The sequence below is a fragment of the Malaclemys terrapin genome, chromosome 3 (assembly GCF_027887155.1).
Source record: "Malaclemys terrapin pileata isolate rMalTer1 chromosome 3, rMalTer1.hap1, whole genome shotgun sequence".
Taxonomy (NCBI): domain Eukaryota; kingdom Metazoa; phylum Chordata; order Testudines; family Emydidae; genus Malaclemys; species Malaclemys terrapin.
In genome coordinates this window covers 95018665-95028873 of record NC_071507.1, presented here as the reverse complement: position 1 = coordinate 95028873, position 10209 = coordinate 95018665, and positions in this window count along the sequence as shown.

The window sequence follows — 10209 nt, the reverse complement described above, 5'->3', positions numbered from 1 at the left end:
AGTGGTAAAAGGGGGATGGGTCCTGTCCCTGGGGTGGGAAGCCCAGGGGAGTTGCAGCACTGCTTGGTTTGGCCTGACTCCTTGATGGTGGGGCAGCCAGCCAAATCTGAGTGAGTGACATTGAAACCTTGTACTGCAGGGACCAGGTCACAGTGCCCAGAGCAGGGAGTTGAGCCCAGCCAGCCCTATGGGACAGGAGCCACTTCAACTGGGACAGAGGGCTTCGGGGGTGGGGGATGGGACAAAGCAGGACAGTCTCATGAAACCCAGGAGTAGTGGGAGGTCTGTCACTCAGGGGGTGGAGGAGAGTGGTAGTCTGGGTCTGGCTGAGAGAGGGAGTTGAGGACTAGCATGGAGCTCCTTCATCTTCTGTCACCACCCGCTGAGCAAACACCTGCTGCTGTTCTTTCCCTGCTTAGATCCAGCAGTGGGAGCAGCCAGAGGGAAGAGAGACATGGGGCTACTCCTGGGAGAATTCTGCGCCACTGTGCAATGCAGAATTTTGCAGAAATTAATGTTGTGCGTGCAGAATTTCTCCCGCTCCCCCGCCACCACAGAAATGGACTCCAGTGCTGCTAGCCACCACTAGGGCTACTGGACTCAGCAAAGCCCAGCTTGCACATAGAAGACACTGCTGGGAGAGTGAGCTAGAGGGTTCCTGGCAGCTGCAGTTCCCAGCATGCCCTAAGGGAAGGAGAGGGCAACACGCAGGAAACTCTATGCAAACCTGGGACTGAGCATCAGGCTGTTTCTCCCTCTGGATCCCTGGGCTTCGGGGGTGGGGAGGGAGATGGGTGTCTGGGCAAGAGGTGGCCATGGTTGGGCTCTGGAGGGGCGGGGTTATGGGGGTCTGGCCCCCTGGCTGCACTCTGGGGAGGGGGCAGAGAAACAGGAACTGGGTTGTCATAGAGGTTTCTTTAACTCTCTAATCCTAGGGGGACTTTTGTGTTTGTATGTATTGTTGCAAACATAATTGCTGACAGGTATTTTGAAATAAATTACCAAAATAATTGAAACTGGTGTGATTATGTAGTGTTATTTTGACAAATAAAATTTGCAGAATTTGGGAGAATTTTAAAATATTGTGCACATAATTTTTAATTTTTTGGTGCAGAATGTCCCCAGGAGTAATGGGGCCTGGCTTCAGGCAGCTGGGCCCCGCAGCAGCCTCTAGAAGGCCTATAGGTGGAACTGCAGCTGAATGCATGACATACAGGCTAAGCTGTGGGCAGGAACGACAGGGCTGGCAACTGAGACTGTCACATAAGATGTGTAACACTGGAAAGCCCTGCCTTGTAAACCTAGAATGCTCCTTCAGGAGGATGGGGAGGTGTGAGGGGGAGTGTTTGATAAGGGACTTTAAAAAAATAAAATAAAATAAATCCATAATATGATTTCCCCATTATCACCAAGAAGGAAGTTACTTAGGTGGCACAGAAGAAAAACAAAAATTCCTAAACTGCTTTTGTTAGTTGTTTGTACGTTGCCTGGTACCGTGGGGCCATAAGTCTTAGGGCAACTGCAATAGAAATAATAGAAAATAAGCTATACCTGGGCATTATAATCCTGATGCAGCAAGGTACTAAGACACATGTCAAACTAAGCACATTGAAAGCAGGGGGGTTAACCGTGTGCCTAATTTTAAATATATGATTAAGTACCTTGCTGACTCAAACCTTCAGTGCATGGGGTCCAGACCTATATTCCTCACACCCTGTGCAAAACTTTGCAAGGATGCAAGTTCAGGCCCTTAAAATATACTTGGTTATCATATCATACCCTTCTGTATTATATCATTTTCCATCAGATCACTGATAATATAGAACAGTGATACATACAGCAACAGAAATAAATAGTTTATCATTTATATCCCAGAATGGCTTGATTTAAGATAAAAATAGATATTCTGCAATTAGTGAGTGGTCAAAAAAAAAAAAAAATACCCAAACCCTACGTAAATCAGTAAATGTGAGGCCCAAGAAAATTAAGCATTCAATGATCGCTGAAAGGCATTTCCTTCAATTGTTGTTCTTACCTCCACTCTTACCCTTTCCTCCGTGATTTCCTTTTGTTCTAAATTTCAGAAAGGCTTTATTTTTCCAGTAAACAATGTCTTCATAGTGTTAGTAAACCAATTTATCTCCTCTGATGTAAAAAGCCATCATGATCAAAAGTTTACCATTGTTTCCCTTAGCATTGTGTGCTTATAAATGGTCTGGCTCAGAAAACAAACTTTTACTATTGTAAGTCATTCAGGTAGTAAGATGAAAGAGGGATTTTCAGCCTAGATCGGCACTTAAAGAAAAGCAGTCCTGAAAAATTAAACAACTTTAACGCCTACATGAGACCCATTAATAAAAACCAAACCAGGGTATACTGCAGGTGTTGTGGCAGATCATCTCATGTGGGACAGTTTTGTGTCTCCACAAGCCAAATCCACCAGCTGGGGGGTTAATTGGACCCAGTATCTGACATTAGACTGGGAGCAAACCCATGTTAAATCAGCTCTGAAAAAAGTGTTTGGAGGTAACTTATTAGTATTGGAAACAGTAATACTAGAAGCAGCAACAGCATGGTTTTGCTCATGGAATCCTCCCATTAGATCTCTGGGACAGATTTCAGATACACAGCAGCAATAAATATTAACATCACTACAGAAGTATTTATCTTTCCATTAGTATATGGAATTTTATCCAAAGCCCATTGATGTCTACGGAAGTCTTTTTATTAACTTTAGTGCCTCTTGAATTGGGCCCTTACATAATATGTGTACTGCATCCACAGCTGGGAAGCATTTCTGAAAAATGCAATGTCAAATTTGGTCCCAAAGAGAGGTTTTTTTATGCATCGCCCCATACATTCAGATTCTCTCAGCACAGGTTAAAAAAAAAAAATGAAGACTATATATTCCAGGCCATGGTAGAATATGGGCAATAGATAGTAGGATCCACCTGTTCAACAACAAACCAGTTATGGAGCTATGTGTGATGATGATGATGTCCTTTGCGACCGAAGATGACACTGACAACAATTTTAAGTCTTGTGAGTATGGTTGTGGCTAAAACGGCTGATGTGAGTGGCAGTCCTTTCCACATGAAGAAGTGCATAGGTAGCTTGGTGCTGGGGAAGGGATTACAATCTGCATCTCCTGAGTCCGCCACTGTTTGACATATCCTCTGTGCCTCAAGATCCATAGGGCAGTTAATCTGGGTCACCGCATCGTGGACTACTGCTTGCCAGAGTGATCTGTCTGTTGCTGATGACTCCCAGATGTCAGCCTCGATGTTGCACTGTTTCAAGTTGTGCTTTAGTGTCTCTTTGAAGTGTTTCTTCTGGCCTTATATGTGGTTGCCCACTTTAAGTTCACTGTACAGCAACTGCTTTGGCATTCTGGTGTCGTCCATCCTCAACACATGACCAGCCCAGCCTAACTATGATGCATTAAGTATGGCTTCAATCTCTGAGGAGTGACTATGTTCCAGAACCTCATTCCTGGTAACTTTATCCTGTCATACGATGTGACTATAGCACACTGATGTCATATATGGAACTTATCTAGCAGCTTTGTGATGCCTGTAGCAAGTCCAGGTCTCACACCCATACAAGTTGAGTAGCACAACCACTTTATAGACTTAACTTGGTTTGATGCTTAATACCATGTTGCTGCCAGACTCTGCCTGATAGTATCAACAAAGTTCATATTGGCAGACTATAGACCAGGAGCTGATAAGTCGTAACAATACACTACCAAGAGAGCAGAAACCTGTAACAGCATTCAGCTGTGTGTTACTAAAGTTGACGTTTGGTTTTGTGTAGGTGTAGTGAGGCGGTGTGGCTCCTCGCCACCCCGGAGAGGGACGAGCCCTTCCGGACACCAGAGTGGGTGGAACTAGGGAGCTCTGAGCCCGCCCCTCAGAGGGTCAGGCAGCATCCTGGAAGTACAAAGGCTCAACCTCAGAACTCACTGGAGAGACAGCCGCTGGGGAGGCCAGATGCCTCCGGCCTGGCCCACGGCTGGGAAGCCCCTGTGGCCCTAGGTGCACTCAAGGGCTGGCCTGACCTGCCCCTCACCCGCTACCTGGAGGAGTTGCCGGGCCTGCCCCGAGCCAGCTACCCAGAGGAGTTGCCAGATCTGCCTCTCACTAACTACCCTGAGGAACCCATGGTGCTGGACCCTACAGAGACACCACCATGACCCAGGTACCACCAGAGGGGGAGTCTGGAAGTAGCACAGGGGCAGCCGACCCTAGTCTGTCTGCGACACTGCCAGAGCCTATGTCAGTGTGTTATTATTAGCCAAGATGGTCAGGGATGCAACCCCATCCTCAAAGTGTCCCTAAACCTTCAACCACCAGAAGCTGGGACTGGAGGACATGTGATAGATCATTTGAAATTGCCCTGTTCTGTTCATTTCTTCTGAAGAATGTGGCTCTGGCCACTATCAGCAAAAGGATACAGGGCTAGATGAACCATTGGTCTGACTCAATATGGTCATTCTTATGTTCACACATCAACTATTAGGCAAGTCCATGTGTAAACAACATTGCTCAGCAATATGTTTGTGGTTATGTAAGATGTCATATCCTTTAAAAACTGTTTGGCGACTTAGGACACATGTAATTCTGCTCTGATATATGTCATGTAGTTTAACAGGTAAAGTAGACTCCTTGTCTTTCAAAAAAATTCATCTCTCTAGGTTAAGCAGCAGAAGCATCATACAACATGAATAAATTTAGGCAGATCTATGAAAGTTATTTTTCACTGTCCTTTGAAATTTCAGTCCTCCTTGCGGGTGAGCAAAATTGGTATGATTTTCTTTCATTGTTTTTAAAAAGAACAGAGGGTGTGTAAGAACCCAATAGCTCAAAAATGGCTTTGCCAAGATATAGTAGCTGGATGCACAATTTATGTCCCTCCTATATGTTGGTTTTAAAATGCTCATAGACTTTAAGGCCAGAAGGGACCATCATGATCAACTAATCTGACCTCCACACATTGCAGGCCAAGAACATTGCCCAACCACTCCTGTAATAGACCCATAACCTCTGGCTGAGTTACTGAAGTCCGCAAATCATGATGGCTACAGGAATGTTATTTTCTATTGAATGATTTTTCCACAAGGGAACATAATTTTTCCTTCTGTGTCGTAGGCTATGGTGGTGGGGAGTTATGCAGTATGGTAATACAAACAAATAGTTAATAAAAGGTTCAGCGAATTCATATGTACACACAGCAACATCAGATGGAGAGAGCTAATGGCCTCTCCCCACCAGGTTTCTACATGTGGTTGTTAAAGCAGGCAACTGTAAGAGAAAGACATCAATCATACGGGCATGTAAGACGGCCAGATACAGATCAATGCAATATAAATGAAATACCAGAGAGAAGCTCAAGCTGAGTAATTAGTATCATACTGGAGTTGGCAGGTAGACCAGTGAACCTTCTTTCCCCCCTCTCTGTGTCTCATTCTTCAGCCCCACACTGAAGTCAGTGGGCCGCAGAGATTTGTTTTTCTAGAGAACAAGAACATCACTCTGCAGTTCTGGGCTGGCAGGAAGAGAGGGGACTCATCTTCTCTGCCTCCTCTCCTCATCCTCAGCTAAATTCCACATGGTTATCACATTCAGTGATATTCAAGATTCCAAGGTCTTGTGCTGAATGTTGGACCTAAAAAACCTTGAAAAAGTGCCTCTTTAAATTAGGCATATTCACATCCAGCAATGCTGCATTGTCCCATCACTAGTGTAGTGCTACAGAAATAGTCAAGAAGTTGCTTTCCTTCTAAGCTACACACACACAGAGAGAATTTTTCTGGTAAGTATGATGAAAAGCAGTTAAGTCTTTGCCTTTACTGGAAACCAAGAACCCTCTTCCCCTCTTGACATGCTGATGCCGTCTCTAAAAGCCATATTCTTTTAGCACTCCACTGAGCGGGAGGCAGGCTCAAAGAAGCAACATGCTAGAGACATCATTTTGAAGATAGGTTAAGTAGGCAATTTAATATTCTCAGTGAAGCTTACGCTCCACAGCAACTAAACTGCAAAATCCTGCATTGAGTCTATGGCTTTGTTCATGCACAAATGAATCATTATTGAGTGTAACTTTCAGCGATAATTTCTTTGTCATTTACCATATTATGACTATCCCTTTAAATAGATAGCCCACTATGAATTGGGAGCATTTTTCCATCGCTAGTTAAGGAAAAACAATTATTCCTCAGTTGTTCTTCATGCCTCTGGACAGCTGTAAATGAACCAAGGACAAATCTGAGATGGCTGAAAAGTGAAACAATTAAAGGAAATCCCAGTCTAAATCAGAGCCTTCAGATGGAAAGAGTAGAATAAATTACTGCACATACTCAAACTGTAGTGTGTCTCACTCTTTCCTTTCAGTGAGCTTTATAGGCTCTTGAATGGCAAACAAAGGATTTCAACTTCTCTCAAAAGAGTTCAACATAAATACATACAGTGCATTAAACCCTGAAAGGTGCTAATAAAATGGGGCCTAGTTTTCAAAAAACAATTAATATCTCAGGGCAGATGTACATTGCTAACTTATAAATGGAGATAATGTCAATTTCTGCTTCTAATTACTCTGGTGTGAATCAGAGTAACTCCTCTGACTTTGCTGACAATGTGTAAGCACAAAATTTAGTTCCCTTTTATTGAGGGGTGGATGATTTAATTCATTTCAGTGGAGTTATGTCCACATCTACCAGCAATGAATTTGACAACTTGTTGTCCACTTATCCACCATCTCGTGTCTGCCTGAAGTCAGTGGGCCAGATTTAACCCATCCTTACTCAAGGTTAGTAGTATTTTAGTAGTCTTGTTTACAATAATACCATTTGCAGAGTAAGGTAGTTCTCAATATGAGAGAGTATGGCAGAATTTGCCCATTGAAGGAATGCAGCAACATTTCTAAAAACCTATAATCAGGACATTTAAAACTTTCACCACTGTCATATTTTTAGTAGTGTTTAACATATAGAGATAAAATAGGAATTGCCATACTGGTCAAATTACTGGTCTAAATAGTCTGGTATTCTATATGACTGTGGCCAATACATGATGCTTCAGAGGAAGGTGAAAGAACTCCAGTGATGGAATAACCTGCCCATAGAGAAACTTTCTTCCTAGCCATCATCTGTTAGTGCTTAATTTACATCATGAAGCATGAAGGTTTATATTCTACAGTGGATGTTTGCATTATCCATATAGATGTCTAGTTCTTTCTGAATTTTGCTAAGCTCTATTTCTGAATGATACTTAGTAATAATAATTCCCATAGACTAATTACCCATTGTGTAAAAAAGGTTTACTTCTATGATTTTAAAATGTGCTACATTACAATCTCATTGAATATCCTTTTGCTCTTATATTATGAAAGGGTAAGGCAGAACAGTGACCATATGACTCTCTATACCATTCACTAGTATATCTTTATCATGTGCCCTCTTATTTGTCTCCTCTCTAAAATAAACAGTCCTAATCTTTTCAAAGAAATGGATTTCATACTTCTAATCTGTTTCATCACCCATCTCTGTTACCTTTCTATTTATTAATAATTGGAAACTGGATAATGACTATAGTAGATTCATTCATTTTGGCAACATGGTGTGAAAGGCATCACTATAATGTTATTTCAACTAGATCTGCAGAACATTTCCAAAACCAGCAAATTTTCTTATGTTCTTTATATTGACCTTGATTGCCCTTCTGTTTACTCATCTCTGTATGTTTAACATCTCTGAAAAACAGGCCTCTTTTGATTAGGAGCCTAGAAATGGATGTAGGCACCAGGTTTGAAAGTTCTGGCCACTGTATTTTATGATCTCTTTTCAACATACTCCAAAAGGGATGATTTAGATCTTAGACTTGTTTAGGAGAGAGAAGACTTCTTCCCTATTAATGATTTTCAAAATAATTCATACTTCTGAAAGTCATGCCTGTTTCACTTAGGTGTCTAATACTTGGCCCCAGGTTTGAAAATTTTAGTCATTGTGTTTTCACTAGCAAGTCATGTTTCTTTCTTTAATACATTTTAGCTTGGTGTAACATCAGAGTTTAGAATCAGTAATATTGGTCCAGAACCAAATCCTCAGATCTAAATATGCCTGAACTTTAGGGGTTTGGAATTCAAAGCCAGACATGGATGATGTAACTGATCCCATTGTCTATGAAAGTCTGAACTACACCCCACAAAAACTCTGGAAGAGAAAAGAGGTTTGAAATCTGCACCAGAATTTTATAGATCAGGCTTATCACTAATTTGCAGGTGCATTTAAGAAGTAAGAGCTTTTGCGCTAGGATCTGCAATGTTTTCACAAGAATACATGGTCATCTGTATTCTACTGCTCCTTCTACATTTTCACTGAAATATAGCATATAACAATGTACATACCATTAAGTCTTTTGGTTATATTTTTGGGGCATAAAGGGTATATTATTATTACTATTTATTAGGGCTGTCAAGTGACTGAAAAATTAATCACGATTAATCGTACTGTTAAACAATAATAGAATACCATTTATTTAAATATTTTTGGACGTTTTCTACATTTTCAAATATATTTATTTCAATTAAAACACAGAATACAAAGTGTACAGTGCTCACTTCATATTTATTTTTGATTACAAGTACTTCTACTGTAAAAAACCCCAAAAGAAATAGTATTTTTTACATTCACCAAATACAAGTATTATAGTTCAATCTCTTTATAATGAAAGTTGGACTTACAAATGTAGAATTATGTACAAAAAACTTTCATTCAAAAATAAAACTAAGTAAAATTTTAGAGCCTGCAAATCCACTCAGTCCTACTTCTTGTTCACCCAATTGCTCAGACAAACAAGTTTGTTTACATTTGCAGGAGATAATGCTGTCCGCTTCTTGTTTACAATGTCACCTGAAAGTAGGGTGATCAGATAGCAAGTGCAAAAAATCGGGACAGGGGGTCGGGAGGTAATAGGTGCCTATATAAGAAAAAGCCTCCAAAATCAGGACTGTCCCTATAAAATTGGGACATCTGGTCACCCTACCTGAAAGTGAGTACAGGTGTTCGGATGGCACTGTTGTAGCCAGCGTCGCAAGATATTTACGTGCCAGATGCGCTAAAAATTCATATGTCCCTTCATGTTCAATCAGATTTCCAGGGGACATGCGTCCATGCTGATGACGGGTTCTGCTCGATAACAATCCAAAGCAGCGTGGACCAATGCATGTTCATTTTCATTACCTGAGTCAGATGCCACCATCAGAAGGTTGATTTTCTTTTTTGGTGGTTCGGGTTCTGTAGTTTCTGCATCGGAATGTTGCTCTTTTAAGACTTTGAAAGCATGCTCTGCATCTCATCCCTCTCAGATTTTGGAAGGCACTTCACATTCTTAAACCTGGCATCGACTGGTGTAGCTATCTTTAGAAATCTCACATCGGTACCGTCTTTGCGTTTTGTGAAATCTGCAGTGAAACTGTTCTTAAAATGAACATGTGCTGGGTCATCATCCAAGGCTGCTATAACATGGCAGAATGTGGGTAAAACAGAGTAGGAGACATACTATTCTCCCCTCAGGAGTTCAGTCACAACTTTAATTAATGAATGCATTTTTTTTAACGAGTGTCATCAGCATGGAAGCATGTCCTCTGGAATGGTGGCTGAAGGCTGAAGGGGCATATGAATGTTTAGCATATCTGACACATAGCATATCTGGCCAGCTACAAAAGTGCCATACAAATGCCTGTTCTCACTTTCTGTTGATATTGTAAATAAGAAGAGGGCAGCAGTATCTCCTATAAATGTAAACAAACTTCTTTGTCTTAGCAATTGGCTGAACAAGAAGTAGGACTGAGTGGACTTGTAGGTGCTGAAGTTTTATTTTTGAATGAAGGTTTTTTGTACATAATTCTATATTTGTAAGTTAAACTTTCATTATAGAGATTGTACTTGAATTAGATGAATTGAAAAATACTATTTCTTTTGTTTATCATTTTTACAGTGCAAATATTTGTAATAAAAAATAATATACAGTTTGATTTCAATTACAACACAAAATATATATGAAAATGTAGAAAAACATCCAAAATATTTAATACATTTCAGTTGGTATTCTATTGTGTAACAGTGCAATTAAAGCTGATTAATTGCGATTAATTTTTTCAATCACGATCATTTTTTGATTGTGTGAGTTAACTGTGATTAATCACCAGCCC